This window comes from Miniopterus schreibersii, assembly GCF_964146895.1.
Source record: "Miniopterus schreibersii genome assembly, chromosome: 9".
Classification (NCBI taxonomy): Eukaryota; Metazoa; Chordata; class Mammalia; order Chiroptera; family Miniopteridae; genus Miniopterus; species Miniopterus schreibersii.
In genome coordinates this window covers 38,847,686-38,864,318 of record NC_138118.1, presented here as the reverse complement: position 1 = coordinate 38,864,318, position 16,633 = coordinate 38,847,686, and the positions used below count along the sequence as shown (strand labels likewise).

General features: G+C 41.5%; 1 protein-coding gene across 1 annotated transcript in view; it reads left to right on the top strand.

The window, feature by feature from the left end:
• The first annotated feature begins 633 nt into the window (after positions 1-633).
• Positions 634-16,633, top strand: part of RALA (RAS like proto-oncogene A) — a 72,325-nt gene continuing 56,325 nt past the window's right edge. The window contains exon 1 of the mRNA XM_081147292.1: positions 634-1,660. The gene's annotated coding sequence lies outside the window, so the exon portion shown is untranslated. The remainder of the gene's footprint in view (positions 1,661-16,633) is intronic.

Below are 16,633 nucleotides of genomic sequence, written 5' to 3'. Positions count from 1 at the left end.
CACCCTTCCTTATCTCATTTGGTAAAATCTACCCTTATCCTCCCCCAAAAGCAAAACAGCATCATTGCCATTTCTCTCTCCTTACCTGCGCCTGACCCCAGCAATCAATTATCAAAATCAGTTGATTTGGCCTCCTGAATATTTTAGAAATCTAATCTTTGCATGATCACTGCCACTCACATAATGGTCCTTCCATCATTTTTCTTTATTTCTGTCTACAAGCACTATTCTGGCCATGCTCCCCCCAACTAACCTGTCCCTCACCCAGAGCTTGTACAAGTATCCAGGGTAAGTTACTCTATTCATTGCCTCACCATGGTGGGAAAGATAGTTCTCAAGATTTGGCTCCTGTCTGCTTCTCCAGTCTCATCTTTTTCAGAAACTCAGATTTCTCAACACATTATTTGTCCCTGTGCTGCATGACCTTTCTGTCAGGATCTGGATTTGCCATTCCAGCCCTCATTTTTGTGCTGGGAAACCTGCCTTTATCTTTAAAACCTAATGCAGTTAGTAAAGGCACCTATTCTTCCTCCGTATATCTTGACATACCATACTTCCAATCATAATTAAGTGCTTTCATGTCTGCCCACCCCCTGAACGGGTCGGGCCAAGCACGGAGCTGACACTCAATTTGGGGGCAGGGGGAAAAATAAGAGAATAAGTGAAAGTAAAGAGATAAGGCAAGTGATCTATTTCGAACTTGTGGCTGGATTTAAACAAAGCAACCAATTTTGTGGAACTACTTCTAACAGGCTACCAAATCAAAGGGTGGAGCCTCAGGATGATCTCAGCGCCACAGCACGCCTGCAGTGTCCTAGGGCTCTCGAGCCCCCTCAGAAAAGGCTCTAGACCATCCAAGCAAGCGACTTCTCCACGGACCAGCAGTTAGATATGAGGCCCGGGACAGCCACCGAGACCCTCCAGCTAGAGCACTTGACTGACCCATTTCCTAGGATTCTGCTCGCGACTGCCACGTCGCCGGCTCCGCTTTGGAAACCCCCAGCCACACGACAGAGCTGCCTCCGGGAGTAGGGGCTGCTCCCGAGAAGCAAGATGGCGTCCTTCGGTCTCCCCTCCTTTCCCCAAGAACCCCCTCTTGCTCTCCATAAGAAAGACAAGGACGCCGAGATTCGGAAAACTCCGCGAGGCCGCGGCCACTCGCGGGCCCCAGGGAGGTGACTTCATCTCATTGGACACAGGGAGCTGGGGGTGGGGCTGACCGAAAGACTGCGCAGTCCCGCCGCAGCACGAAGAGGGTGGACGCCAGAGAGCCCGCGCCCTCCCAGCCATTGTTCCCCAGCTCTGGCCACCTACACCCTCTGCTCTGCCAAAGGAAAGGAAGTCCCTCCCCCGTAGGCCCCGCCTCGCTTCCTAGCGCCCCGGAAGTGCTCTGCGGCTCCTGCTGCAGAGCGGCCGGGAGGAGGGTGGGTCTTTTAGGAGCTGGGCGCTCGAGTCCTCCTCCTCCTCCCCCCCATCTCCTTCTCCTCCCCATCCTTCTCCTCCTCCCCTTGCTGCCCAACCTCCGCCGCCGCCCGTCGGACTCCTCCTTCTGCTGCTCGCGGCGCAGAGTCTCCCTGACCAGGGCCGAGTACTCTTCGCCGGAGTCAGCTCTGCCGCGGCTTCCGGTGCCCGTGGGGCGGCGGACTGGTTTTTGGTGCAGGTGAGCTATGCCTTGCCCTGGCGGCCCCGGGAGGGGTGGGGGCTGCCGGAGGGGAGGCGGGGGTGTGTCCGATTGGCAGCGAGCCGAGGCCCAGGCCCTGGGCCCGCCGCGGAGATTGCACATCCCCAGTTTTGCCCGGCGGCGAGCCCGGGTTGGAATCCGGGGCTCCGCGTTCGCCGCTGTGCGGTCGAGCGCACCCCCGAGGGCGGGCGGTACCCTCTTCAAGTTGGACTCGTCGGAAGGTCACCCAGCATTTCTGGTCCGGCGTGCTGAAGACCTTGCCTGGGCGGTGCCCGCGACCTGGGGGACCCGCAGCTGCTACCTAAGTCTCTGCGCCTCACTCCGCTCCTTTTCTCTCCTTCCCTGTCTTTCAATTCCTTGCCTGTGCTAGAGCCGTTAAAGGAATAGCTTTTTCAGACTGAAGTAATTAGATTTTACGCACTGAACTGAATAGCTGGTTCTGGGCTCTTCCGCAGACAGGTTTGGCCCCTATTCGGGTAACCCCGCCTCTAAAACGTGTAAGAGAATATATTTTGAGTGAGGGGTGCTTCCTCTGTAGTCCGTTCCTAAAGGTTTTCCAGAAGTGGAAGATGTGCTTTGTATGCGTTAGAGCGGTATATGTGTCTGAGTGGGCGGGGGTGACCACGAAGTGTTGTTTCAAGGTTTAGAGAGCATTAAGGAGTTAACTGGCCTTTGCTCGGGAACCAGAATGTCCAGACTTGTGAAAGCTCTCATCCAAGTGCCATTGAGGTTGTGCGAGAACTCCAGCGCCACGCCCTACATGTCAAGCTGAAAAACACCTAATTTACAAATTGTGTTTGGTGGTGATGTTAGGGCGAAACCTTTATAAAACGTGTGTCATACGTTAATTCTTGTCGTCGATTACAACTTGAATCATGTTCCAAAAATTGGGTAACAAATTTCATTAGTGAACTCACAGTAGAGGACATTTTGTTTAGCTTATGTTTGCTAATCTACTTAAATGTCTTATTAGTTTATGTTTTTCTGTCTTTATTAATACACTGTTACAATAAAATGACTGTAACTCTAAAACATTATTATTAGACTTAGAATTTCTTCAGGGCAGAAGCCATGTCTTACCTCTGTGTTTACATGCCTTTGGCCTAGGACATAAGTTATTCATCATTTCTTCACTGAATGAATGAATCTGTAGGTGAGCTCACAGTTGCCTTCCAGGAGTCATTTATTTTATTGGACTGGGGTTTTTTAAATTTGTGTTTTTGTTCCAGTCTCTTGACATGTGCAGACTTTTCTTTGCCTGCCTGTTCTTTAGCATGGTCAAAGAATGATTCAAGAAGAATCCTTTGCTGTCCTTTCAAAACTCTGTCTTCCACTGAAAGGTTAAATCATATTTGGGAAATTATGACTGGGCATTATAATAATTTGTATTCCAGTGTTAAAGTTTTACTACTTGAGTTTGTTTGCCCAAGGTTATCAAGCAGACACTTCCTGGTGATAGTAGGTTTAAGTTTGGAGTTGATAGTCATACCCTGTCTTAAAAAGAGGAAATTGGGAGTTACCACTGTTTGGAAAACTTGATACATCACAGAATTGCTTATAGTGGCTCATTTTTCCCATGGATACATGAAATCCTCTGGCATCCAATATGACCTTGGCATAATTTACCAATAGCCACATTCACATTTCTTTTCAGACATCCAGATGCTGTTTTCTAGTGTAACTGCTGATTGTGCAGTCATCTGTATCATCTATTTTGAAGCAGTTCTTCATACAACACTTTCTTTGCAGGGCTTTCAGGGGGAAAAGGGCTAATTATAGGAAATACTTGTCTACCATTTTTGTGGGGTGATCATTTTTGTCTATAGGTAGTTGGGTTATTTTCACTTTAGGTAGGTCCAAATCAAAAAGTGCTGATATGTTCATTACTTGACCAGTATCTGGTGGTGGTCCTGGATTTGTTTTTCCAAGGTCAGCTTCTACAGAACGTAAATAAATGCACCAGTATAATTTCTTGTATGTGTGTGTGTATAAGTGTAATACATACTAATTACCCTTACTCATTGGGTGACAAGGATAAGAGGCTGTTAATGAGGAAAAAGATTATGATTTTGAAGAAGTAGGGAGACCGTATATGGTTTCCATTGTTTTATAAAATGTTTTAATTCTTTAACACTAAGGAGAGAGAAGGAAACCTGTGATTTCTTACCTCATTTACATTATCACTGTACAGTGGTCAGATTTCCTTTTTGAATTTATCACCCCTCCTGATAATAACCTTCCTCATTCATTGATTGCCTGCCAAGCACTGTGATAAGAGTTTTACTTATATTATTTCAAATCTCCACAGTACCTCTCTCTGCAAGATAGGTATTTTTCCTACACTTTACTAAGAGTAAATAAAGTTATTTGCTGGTGGCTAGGCAGCTAGTGTGTAGTAGAGTCTGGATTTTAAAATAACAATGTCTTAGAGCTTGGGTATTGCAATTAACCCTGAGAGGCTGAGGAAAGTGAGATTCTGATTGACCCCAGCTTCAGGAAAGCAAAGATATTGATCTCAGCACTTGGTCATCAAGTGGGGCCTGGGGTTACTAGTAACCCTGGCCAAGTGGCCTCATGCAGTAGCAACTCTTCTGTTTATCTCCAGTGTACCTACAAATAAGTGTTATCACCTTTTATATGTTCTGTGATGAAAAAAATGATTGGGCATTGTTCATGTAAGTGTTCTGGGAGAACAGAGTATTGGGAACTCACCTCTGGTGTTTGATGACTGCTTTTTACCTCTGAAGTATTTGAGATTTGAGAGGACTTTTGGAAACCTATTCGTAGTAACTGTTCCCTAAGGCATGTTGTTTTTTCTTTCTTTCACTAAAGGAGATGGGGGAGAGGTTGTAGGGGAATGGGAAGAATGGTAAAAGAAGCAAAGGTGTACTGGGTGTGTTTTTACCATTTTAAACCATATATCATTTTCTCTTTGGGTTTGGTATGAAGGCTTAAAGTCAGCAGAACTCTCGTGAGGGTCTAATTGCTATTCAGAGCTAGAAGAATTCTTTCACTCTTTCTAAGCCTGTGCAGTTTTTTATAAGCACTTTTAAATGCATTTAAGACAAATGTGTTCATCTCTTGGTTTTTAAAAAAGTACATAACTGTAAAAAACAGCTCATTATCTAGCCCTCATTAGTAACTAATATTCTTTGTTTTCTCTCTAGCTCTAAGCCATCTATTGGACTCATTACGATTTGGTTGTATAGAGCTCTGAATTTTTAAAAGACTTGTGAGCAAATTTTAGAAGAGAATTTATATCTTTGACTTAATTATACCTGAAGGTGAAGACTTGATTCCTCAATGTCAAGAGGATAGTCTGTACAAGCCAAAAAAGCAAGTCTCTATAAAATGTTATAATACTATTCTGAAAGGCTTTCACAGCTAGAGTCCTGTATGAGATGCAATAGATAGAACCTGTGACACATGTAATCTCTTTGAAATGTAGGATCCAATTTCATTCCGGAATTCACTTATTAAAGCTAAATATCAGGGTCTGACAGTGTCATCTTGTAGAATAAAACAGCAAGATTGTGAAATAACTTCTACTCTCAAATGCATTGTGAAAATGAGGCAAAAATCCCAGGTTTTTCACAAAGATCATGATTGTGGTCATCAAAACCACAGGATCTCTGCTACTGTGTTCTTAAGCAGTTGAGTAGCTAGCATAGTAATGTATTGAAAGTGGAGGTTTCCACATGCTTTAGTTCAGCTACTCTGTCTAGATCTACTCTGGATTACTGCAGCAGCCTTTTAGCCTCTGGTTGCTCCCCACCACCACCCCCTTTTCTTTCCTCCATACTTGGTTAGAGCAATCATGAGTACTTTCCTGCATAAAACCCTTTTGCAGCTCCTCCTTGCCTGTTAATAAAATCCAAACTCCTTTTATCCTCAATCACATATACAAAACCTTCAAGATCTACTCCTTCCTTAACCTCATAGCCTCATCTCTTTTCTTCCAGGATATTCAGTTTCAGCAGTACCAAGCTTCTGGAATCTAGCATTTTTTCAGTCCCCCATTTCCTCTTCCTATAATTCTAGCCACTCCTTCCCCCAGTTTAGAATACTTCTACTGGTCCTTCAGAACTCAGCTTAGGTTATATCTCCAAAAATTGTATCTTGATTAGATTCTTTCTCTTGACACCATTCCTCAGGTGGGGAAAAACAACTCTAAAGACTGGGCTAGTTGCTCCTCTTATGTGCCACCATGAAATCTATTATTGCTCTTCCTATATACTATGGACAGTGCCTTTTTAAGCCTATTGTAAATTTTGTTAATCACAAACCACAGTAACCTCATAACTACGTACACATTCACTCTTAAAATCCTTCACAGGCATTTCTCAGAAGTTCCCAAACTTTCTCAGTTCATTACAGCCTTATTATGTCAGTAATGTTTTTCATAGTGTCCCTAGGTCAAAAGAAACATGTAAGGGTTTTATTTCTTTAATAGTTAGGTCCAAATAACTTACTATATATCTATGTCCTAACAATTTAGAAGCTATTTGAAAAAACTGATACACATAAACTAAATAACTTTCATTCTTAAATGCATAGTACTCCATTTTATCTACCATGGTTTATTGAACCATTTTCCTGTACTTGGACATTTAAGTAATTACCAATATTTTTTTATTACAAATGATGTTATAATGAAAAACTTTGCATACATGTATTTTTGTGTTGCAGGTATATCTTCAAGATAAATGCATGTATAAGACTTATGATATTGCCAAATTCCTCTCCCTATATACTGGTACTATTTTGAATTCCCACCAGTAGTGTATAAGAGTGCCAGTCTCTGTGCCTACATCTTTCCCTGTCCCTTCCCTCCCACAGGTGCATTACCTTTGCTCTTCTCTCTCTTTTTCCTAAGCTCCACAGTCCCTTCTTTTGCCCCTGTTATTTGTTTCCTTAGCCCATTTCTTCTACAGCTCACTTTCACTACTTCTGTAACTTTCTAAATAAACTTTCTCTTATAATTTGAGTTCCTGGTTCTGAATTCATTCTTTGCCAAACTCAAGAACCAAGGTTAATAATACATCATCTGTGTATTGTATTGTGTGTTCACCACCCCAAGTCAAGTCTCCTTCCATCACCACTTATACCCCCATACCCTGTGCTTTTTTGTATTATAGAAAAACAGAAACAACAAAAAAAAGAAGGAAAGCAAAAAATAAAAATAAAAGGAAAAGGGGGGGGGGGGGAAGTGCCACAGTCTCACCAACAGAGTATACCATGCTTTTAAATTTCTGCCAGTCTATTAGGTGAGAAATGGTGTCCTGGTATAGCTTTAATTTGTATTCCTCTTACTACAAGTGAATTGATCATTTTTGTGTGTATTTAAGGACCATTTTTTACATTTTTAAATTATTATCTGTTCATGTTGTCTACTTTCTAATAATTTTTGGTCATTTCCTCAGATTTTAAAAATTCTTTCTATTTAAGAATATTAGCCCTTTAACTTTGACAGCGTTGCAAATATTTTGATCATTCGTCTTTTGGAATTGCTTATGGTGGTTTTTTGGTTTTTGGTTTTTGCTATGCAAAAGTTTGTTTGAGTAGTCAAATATATTAATGTTAAATTTATCTAATCTGGATTTTTAGTCTTAGTTAGAAAGCCTTTACCCTACCAGGTTATAGAGGAATTCACTTATGCTTTCTTCTAGTACAACTAGAGTTTCCTTTTTTGCACAGTCGTCTGATCTGTTTGGGAGTATATTTTGGTATATGGTGTGAGGCGTGCATCCAGTTTGATCTTACCTGATTATCCACTTACCCAGTGCCATTTATTTGGGGGAAAAAAACAACCCACAAAACGACCTTTGTCCCCTTTGTCATATGAAAGATTTCTATATGTAGTTGGGTGTATTTTATTCTGTTGGGATTGTCTGACTATTTGTGCACCAGTACCACACAATAGAGGTTTTGTAGTATGATTTAATATCTGCTCGAACTAGTCTGGCATTATAGTTTCTTCTCTTCAGTGTTTTCCAGATGTTTTATCATTTCGTATGAACTTTAGCATTAGTGTGTCTAAATCCATTAAAAAGCTCATTGTTCTTTTTATTGGGATTGCATTAAACTTATGAGTTAATTTAGAACTGATATATTGATGGTGTTGAGACATCTTAACCTAGAACAAGTGATGTCTTCATTATCTTAAATCTCTTGAGGAATGGTTTATAGTTTTAAAGACAACTATATACGAAGAAAACTTACGAAGATATAAGTTTTGAGCATTTAAGTTTATTCATAAGTATTTTACTTTTTTGTTGCTGTTACAGAGTTTTCTTATCCATTCTATCTTCTAACTGGTTATTATTCATGTATATGAATATTGCTGATTTCTGGATACTTCCTGGGACCTTGCTGAATCCTTATGGTTTCAGTTACTTTAATCATTGTTTCTCTTAGACCCTATATAGTGTCTTGTCACCTGTAGATAGAACTTTTAGCCCTTTCTTTTCCAGTGTTTATGCCTCTCATTGTGTATCTTATCTAATTGCATTGATTAATATCTCCAGAACAAATGTGAAATAGTATTACTGTGTCTTTAATAGCTATTTTAATTGCTTTACTATATTATCTTCTTTGGGTATACAAAGATGTACATTTATATGTTAATTTAGCTATGTATATGCCTTTTTAAGACTGTAGTCCTTCACTATCTCTGTAAGGGGTCCTTAATGTTGATGAATGTGGTAAGAGGCAGGGAAGGTTGACTTTCTTGGTGGGCAGCAGCAAAGCACAATGATAAGCAAGATTAGGACTGCTCCATAGTTTCCCAGTTCATACAACCAGTCCTGGGTTTTTGATCCTGCTTCTCCACACAGTTCTTCTAAACTTCATTGTGGTCTTCACTCAGCCAGTCATGGATGCTACAGTGACTTCTAGGCTAAAGATGCTAGAGGTCTGTGAAAATCTAAGGGTAGTTCCCTTCTAGGCTTTCACAGCCTTAAGTAGTTTCTGTGTTTTGCAGATGAATTAGGCTCATGCTATATTGATGTATTATGGCTTGTGTCCTTGGGTCTATAGTTTATTTGGTAAGGCAAGTTTGTAGATGAGTTTATCAATTGGAGTGACTTAGAGCACACATCTGTGGGGTGTGTGGTTCCAGACGAGTTTGTAGGGCCTGGGTCACCTGACTTTGAGGAAATTCTTTCTGCAGAATTCATTATGAATACCTAGTTCTCTGGCTGGAATTGATGGTGTGGAATCAGATTTGGGCCCAAAATCCTGCATATATTCTACCCCACACAGTTATAGCCACACACCAGTGCTCAGTCTCCCAACATTTGGGGTGTGTTTTCATTTCACTGCCATCTAATTCATCAGAAAGTTAAAGTAGCATATATTCTGTAAATTCATTTTTATTCCATGTATTTATTATTTATTTATTTATCTTTATTGTTGAAAGTAGTACAGATATCCCCCTTTTTCCCCCCCATTGATCCCCTCCACCCTGCATCCACCCCCCACCCCCCACCCCAGGCCTTTACCACACTGTTGTCTGTGTCTATGGGTTATGCATATATGCATGTAAGTTCTTTGATTAATCTCTCCCCTCCCACTTCCCCACCCCCGCCTTCCTACTGAGATTCATCAATCTGGGCCATGCTTCTGTGTCTCTGGATCTATTATGTTCCTCAGTCTGTTTTGTTTATTAGATTCCACATATGAGTGAGATCATGAAGAACTGAATCAGGAAGACTCAGAAAACTTGAGTAGGCCAATAACAACCAATGAAATCAAAGAAACAATAAAAAATATCCCAGCAAACAAAAGCCCTGGTCCAGACAGCTTCAAAGGGGAATTTTCTAATTCTTTCAACTTGTAGGGTAAGATAGTTTACTAAAAATTTTTCTTGCCTTTGGAGGTAGGCCTGTAGTGCTATGAACTTCCCTCTCAGGATCGCTTTTACTGTGTCCCATAGATTTTAGGTTGATGTGTGTTCATTTTCATTTGTTTCCAGGAAGTTTTTGATTTATCTCTTGATCTTACTGGTAACCCATTCATTGTTTAATAACATGTTATTTAGCCTCCATGTGTTTGAGTGTTTTTACTGTAGTTGATTTCTAATTTCATGCCATTGTGATCTGAGATGCTTGATATGATTTCGCTCTTCTTGAACTTGTAGAGACTGGTTTTGTGTCCTAACATGTGGTCTTTCTTTGAGAATGACCCATGTTCACTTGAGAGGAATGTATATTCTGCAGCTTTGGGGTGAAATGTTCTGCAGATATCAAATCCATCCAACCTAGTGTGCCATTTAGTCACTGTTTCTTTGTTGGCTTTTTGTCTGGAATATCTACCCAGTGAAGTCAGTGGGATGTTAAAATCCACAACTATGACTGTATTGCTGTCAATCTCTCCCTTAAAGTCCTTAAGTTTATTATTGATAATTCCTTATTTATTGCATTCTAATTTTTTATGCCTATGTTTTTCTCTCCTTTCTTCTTCTTATAGCAGTCTTTTAGCATTTCTTGCAATGCTTCTATTTCTACTTCTCATTACAGCAGTCCCTTTAACACATCTTGCAGTACTGGTTTGGTGGTGATAAACTTCTTCAGCCTCTTTTTGGTCTGGGAAGCTCTTTATTTCAACATCTATTTTGAATGATAGCGTTGCTGGATAGAGTAGTCTTGGTTTCAGATATTTGTTTTACATTACCTTGGGTAGTTCTGGCCTGTAGAGTTTCTGGTAAGAAATCAGCTGAGAACCTAATGGGAGCTCCTTTGTAAGTAACAGATTCCTTTTTCTTGCTGCCTTTAATATCCTCTCTTTGTCTTGATTTTTGGCATTTTAAATAGGATGTGTCTGGGAGTGGACCTCTTTGGAGTCTTCTTACTTGGGACTCTCTGTGCCTCCTGAACTTGTGTGACTTTTTCCTTGACCAGGTTAGGGAACTTTTCTGCCATTATTTCTTCAAATAGGTTCTCTAACTCTTGCTTACTTTCCACCTCTTCTGACATTCCTATAATGCGAATATTGTAACATTTCATGTTTTCCCACAGCTCCCTTAGACAGTCCTCCTGTTTTTTTATTGTTTTTTCTTTTTGGATCTCTGATTGAGTGATTTTTCAATCCTGTCTTCTAATTCACTGATCCGATCCTCAGCTTCCCCTAATCTGCTGTTAATTTCTGCTATGTCGTTCTTAATTTCCTTCATAGTTTCCAAATCTTTTTTCATGCTGTTGAGCATCTTTACAATCAGTATTCGGAACTCTGTATCTGATAGATTGCTTATCTCCGTTTCACTTAGCTCTTTTTCTGAAGACTTTTCTTGTTCTTTCATTTGGGGCTTGTTTTTTGGTCTCCCCATTTTGGCTGCCTTCTTGGTTTTGTTTCTATGTATTAGGTAGGCCTGCTAGGACTCTCCATCTTTTTTGGAAGGTCTCTGGTGCAGGCCAATATCAGATGCTGTTTGTGACTGTCCTTGAGTACCCTGTTTGGAGCTATCAACAACCCTCGGCTTGAGGTCTCCTCTGCTGGGGCTGGGTGCATTTGGACAGGACTAAGGCACACCAAAGTCTTCTCTCCAGGACCAAGTTCCAGAAACAGATCAGGCAAAGACTCAAAGCACTCTGAGGTCTTCCTCTGCCTGCAGAATGATTAACCTGATTCTCTTAATGAGCCTTAGGCTTTAGAAACTCCATGGGGTAATGCTAGAGGTTTTCTACCAGGGTGAGCAGTTACTTCCCCCTTAGGCCATAGTTGCTTGGATGGAAATGTCTGCCTGTGAAAGATGTCCCCTGCAGTATGGCAGAATGACTCAGCACAGGAATCTGGAGGGGTACCCTCTGAGCTCTAGCTCAAGAGCCCACAACCATACATTCTCCTTGCACAGCTCCATCCCCCTCTTTCCTCCTTCTTTTGGAGCCCAAGGTGAGTGGCTGCACATGAAATTTTGTGTGTTGGCTCTTTAAGAGGGTGCTGCATTTCCAACCATCTCTCCCTGGCAGACAGAAACCCAGCTGCTTTTCACAACCACATGTTATGTGGGCACCTTTCTCAGCTCTGGTGCTCTTGGCTAGGAAGCCCAGCTGCGGTTTAGGCTCCAGAGTCCTCAGTGGGAACCCCCATAGCTGAGATATCCCTCCAGAACTTCATCTGCTGCCTGTGGGATCCCAGCTAGCCCTCTCGTGGCTATGTACTTCCTACCAGTCTCTATGTCAATCTCCACTTTCCATCCTTGGTTATGAGGGTGCTCTCCGGTTAGTCTTCAGTTGCAGTTGATTATTCAGGGTGGTTTTTCTATATTTTAGTTGTAATTCCAGTTTGATCTCAGGAGAGTGTCAGTGTAGCTTCTATTCAGTCTGCCACCATCTTTAATCTCCCAGCCTTGTAATTAGGTTTTGATTGCTTTTGGCCCACTTGTGTGTGGGATCAACCCTCAGACTGGCTGTGAGGCTCAACCCTTACCACAGCATATCATCTGCTATACAGGTGCTGATGAAACACTATCAAAACAAAATAATTAGAAAAGGAAAAAGCAAAAAATAAATATAAAAGAAAAAGGAAAGAAAAGAAAAGAAAAAACAGGAAATGTGGACTTCGCCTCATCAGAGTTTAGTGCCTGCTGCGATCTTTCTATGTATATGCTGTTGTGAAGCTTGTTGGATCCTGTCTGATGTTGTCTGAAGCTGGCCACTTCGTGTGTTGGTTCTTGGCTTCTTGGTAGGGAGTCTGGTGTAACCCATTGTCAGATGCTGTCTGTGCCTGGCCTTCAGCAACCTCTCTGGAGCTACTGGCGTCCACAGTTTGTGGCATCCTTTGCTGGTCTTTGTTGCACACAGGAAGGACCAGGCCATGCTCCAGTGCTGGCTTTTACTAGCACTGGGCCCAAGGCGCCCTGGGATCTGCATCCAGATGCTGGCTGCCTGTTAGTCACTGAAAAGGCTCAGTCACTGAGCCTTTGGCTGAATTGGAAGGTCAGGGCTTTTGGATCTCTGGTGAGGAGGAGGTATCATTCAGACTACAGGGAAGATGGATGTGATGCCTCTCCCCAAACCTACCTATCTGAGTCTGTCCTGAATTTTTCCTTGACTTCAGCAGTGTGGAACCCCTAGTAATCTGGCGTGTGGGGTCCTTGGATCCCTGAGGTTGGGTCTGCCAAAAGCCAGCAGGGTGTTTCTGTTGGATCTCCCATGAGGGGGAATTGCCAGTTAGGTTTCATGGGAAAATGGGGGGAATGACCCCATTCCAAAGGCAGTCATTGATACCCCCTGAACCTGCCCAGACCTCTGTGCCCTCTTTATGCCTCTGACTCCTCAGCAGGTCTTACGATCCACAGCGTAGGGTGGGCGGGATTCCAGAGGGTGGGGTAATTGCTTTTCCCTAGGCTGGTCCTGCTGTGAGGGGATTGTTGCACCCAAGAAAGATGGCTGATGCAGTATTGGAGAATGAGAGATCCTGGAAGCTGTTTCCCCATGTCTCTCCCCAAAGGCCCAAACCCCAAACTCCTCTCAGGCAACTTCAGTCCACTCTGCCCTCCCTCCGCCATAGTTCAAGGTTGAGTGACTGCAAATGAAAGCTTGCACATTTGCCATTTAAGAGGGTGCCTTTGTCTCCAGCGGGTTCTGCCTCTTCCTTGGCGGACAGAAACTCCACCACTTTTCACAGCTGGATGCTATCTGGGCACCTCTTCCCAGCTCTGGCATTCTGGGCTGGGGAGCCCGACCTGGGGTTTAGGCTTCACACCTCTCTGAGGCAACCTCCCACATCTGAGATAGCCCTCGGTAATCTCAGCTGTCACTGTGGCAGTGTCGCCGGCCCCTTTCAAGTCTCTGCCCTTCCTGCCAGTCTCAAGGTGGCTTCTTTTGCCAATCCTTGGTTATAAGACTCTTGTTCAGATAATCTTTAGTTGGTAATTCACGGTGATTTTTCAGCAATTTAGTTGTATTTATAGTTTGGTTCTGGGAGGAGGTGAGAGCAAGATCTACCTACTCTGCCGCCATCTTGAGAAAACCTTCAGTGTGAAAATAGAACTTCTGGATTCGATTGTCTGTATAAAATGGATCATCTCTCATAGAATTAGAATGGGCCTTAAAAGGTCATCTAGTATTTTCTTCCACTCTTTATAAAAATCTGCTCAAAACTACCCAACCACTAGCTGTTGCTTAAACACTTGTAATGATACTGTGTAAATCTATGTTGTTTATGTATATGTTAATTTAAAAATCTATCCTTGTTTTGAACTGAAGTCTGTTGCCTGTGACTTCTTTTTTCCTCATTTGCTCTCTGGAGAAGCACTTAATGCACAAACATTTTTTATTTTTTATTGTTGACAGATATCCCCACTTTTCCCCCCTTCAAGCTTCTCCTCCCTGCCCTTGCCCCACCCAGTCCTTCACCACACTATTGTCTGTGATTCCACTGGTTATTCATATATGTATATAAGTTCTTTCATTAATCTCTTCCCTACTCCACTCTGAGAAATGTTGTTTCCGTGCCTCTGGACCTGTTTTGTCAGTTTTTATTATGTTCATTAGATTTCACTTATAAGTGAGATCATGTGATATTTGTCTTCCTCTGACTCGCTTATTTCACTCAGCATAATACTCTCTTGGTCCATCCCATGGTGTTGCAAAGGGTTAAGAAATCCTTTTTTTACACCTGGAGAGTATTCCGTTGTGTAAATGTACCACAGCTTTTTATCCACTCATTTGCTGATAGGCACTTGGACTATTTCCACATCTTAGCTATTATAAATTGTGCTGCTACGAACATAGGATGGGGTGCATATGTTACTTCTTATTGGTATTTTGGGATTCTTAAGATATATTCTAGAAGTAGGATCTCTGGGTCAAACAGTAATTTCATTTTTAATTTTTTGAGGAAATTCCATACTGTTTTCTATAGTGGCCACACCAACCTGTACCAGCAGAGTTCCCTTTTCTCCACACCCTCGCCAGCACTTGTTGCTTGTTGATTTGTTGATGGTAGCCATTCTGACAGGTGTGAAGTGATACCTCATTGTGGTTTTTAATTTGCCTCTCTCTGATGATTAGTGACATTGAGCATTTTTTCATATGTCTCTTCGACATCTGTTTGTCCTCTTTGGAGAAGTGTTTATTGAGGTCCTTTGCTCATTTTTTAATTGGATTGTTGTCTTCCTTTTGTTAAGTTGTATGAGTTCCTTATATATTTTGGATATTAACCCTGTATCACATGTATCATTGACAAATATGTTCTTCCATAGCCCGGCCGGGCGTGGCTCAGTGGTTAAGCGTTGACCTAGGATCCAGGCGATCAGGGTTCGATTCCCAGTCAGGGCATATGCCCGGGTTGCGGGCTCGATCAATGACTCTCTCATCATTGATGTTTCTATCTCTCTCTCTCTCCCTCTCCTTTCCTCTCTGAAATCAATAAAGATATAAAAAAAATTAAAATAAAAAATAAAAAAATATATGTTCTCCCATACAGTGGGCTCCCTTTTTGTTTTGTTGATGGTTTCTTTTGCTGTGCAGAAGCTTTTTATTTTGATGTAGTCCCATTTGTTTATTTTCTCCTTTATTTCCCTTTTGTCTTTTAGTTTTATGTAATGTATCATATTTATTGATTCGTGAATATTGTACCAGTCTTGTATCCCTGGAATAAATCCTATTTGGTCATGATGTATGATCCTTTTAATATATTGCTGGATCCAATTTGCTAATATTTTGTTGAGGATTGTAGCATCTATGTTCATCGGGGATAGGAGCATGTAATTCTCTTTCTTTGTAGTGCCTTTATCTGGTTTTGGAATTAGGATAATGCTGGCCTCATAAAAAAGGGCTTGGAAGTGTTCCATACCCTTGAATTTTCTGGAATAGTTTGAGGATGATAGGTGTTAGTTCTTTTTTGAATGCTTGGTAAAATTCCCATGAAGCCGTCCAGGCCAGGCCTTTTGTCTACTGTGGGAGTTTTTTTATTACTGCTTTAATTTCATCAGTTATCAACCTATTCAGGTTTTCTGATCTTCCTGATTCAATTTTAGAAGATTATATTTTTATTTTATTGTTTTAATTGTCTTTATTGATTTCAGAGAGAGGAAGGAAGAGGGAGGCAGAGACAGAGAAACATCAATGATGAGAGAGTCATCATTGATTGGCTGCCTCCTGCACGCCCCTGACTAGGGGTCGAGCTCACAACCCGGGCATGTACCCTGACCAGGAATTGAACCGCAATCTCCTGGATCCTAGGTCGATGCTCAACTGCTGAGCCACTCCTGGCTGTGCCAGAAAGTTGTATTTTTCTAGGAATTTCTGTCCATTTTGTCCAGGTTATCCAGCTTGTTGACTTATAGTTGTTCCTAGTATTATCTTACAATCCTTTGAATTTCTGTGGTGTCAGTTGTTACTTCATCTCTTTCATTTCTGATTTTATTTATTTGGCTCCTCTCTCTTCGTTTCTTTATGAGTCTGTCAAGTGGTTCATCAATTTTGTTTATCTTTTCAAAGAACCATCTCTTGGTTTCATCTATCTTTTTTATATGTATATTTTTAGTCTCTATGTCATTTATTTCCGCTCTAATCTTTATTATTTCCCTTTTTCTACTTACTCTGGGCTTCTCTTCTTGTACTCTTTCTAATTCTTTCAGTTGTTGTGTTAGATTGTTTGAGCTTTCTCTTGTTTCTTGAGGTAGGCCTGTAATGCTTTGAACTTCCCTCTCAGGACTGCTTTCACTGTGTCCCATAGATTTTGGGTGGTTGTGTGTTCATTTTCATTTGTTTCCAGGAAGTTTTTTATTTATTCCTTGATCTTATTGGTAATCTGTTCATTGTTTAATAACATGCTCTTTAACCTCCATATGTTTGAATGTTTTTGAATTTTTTTATTGTAGTTGATTCTAGTTTCATGCCACTGTGATATGATAAGATGCTTGACATGATTTCAGTATTCTTGAATTTGTTAAGGTTTATTTTGTGTCCTAACATGTGATCTGTCTTTGAGAATTATCCGTGTTCA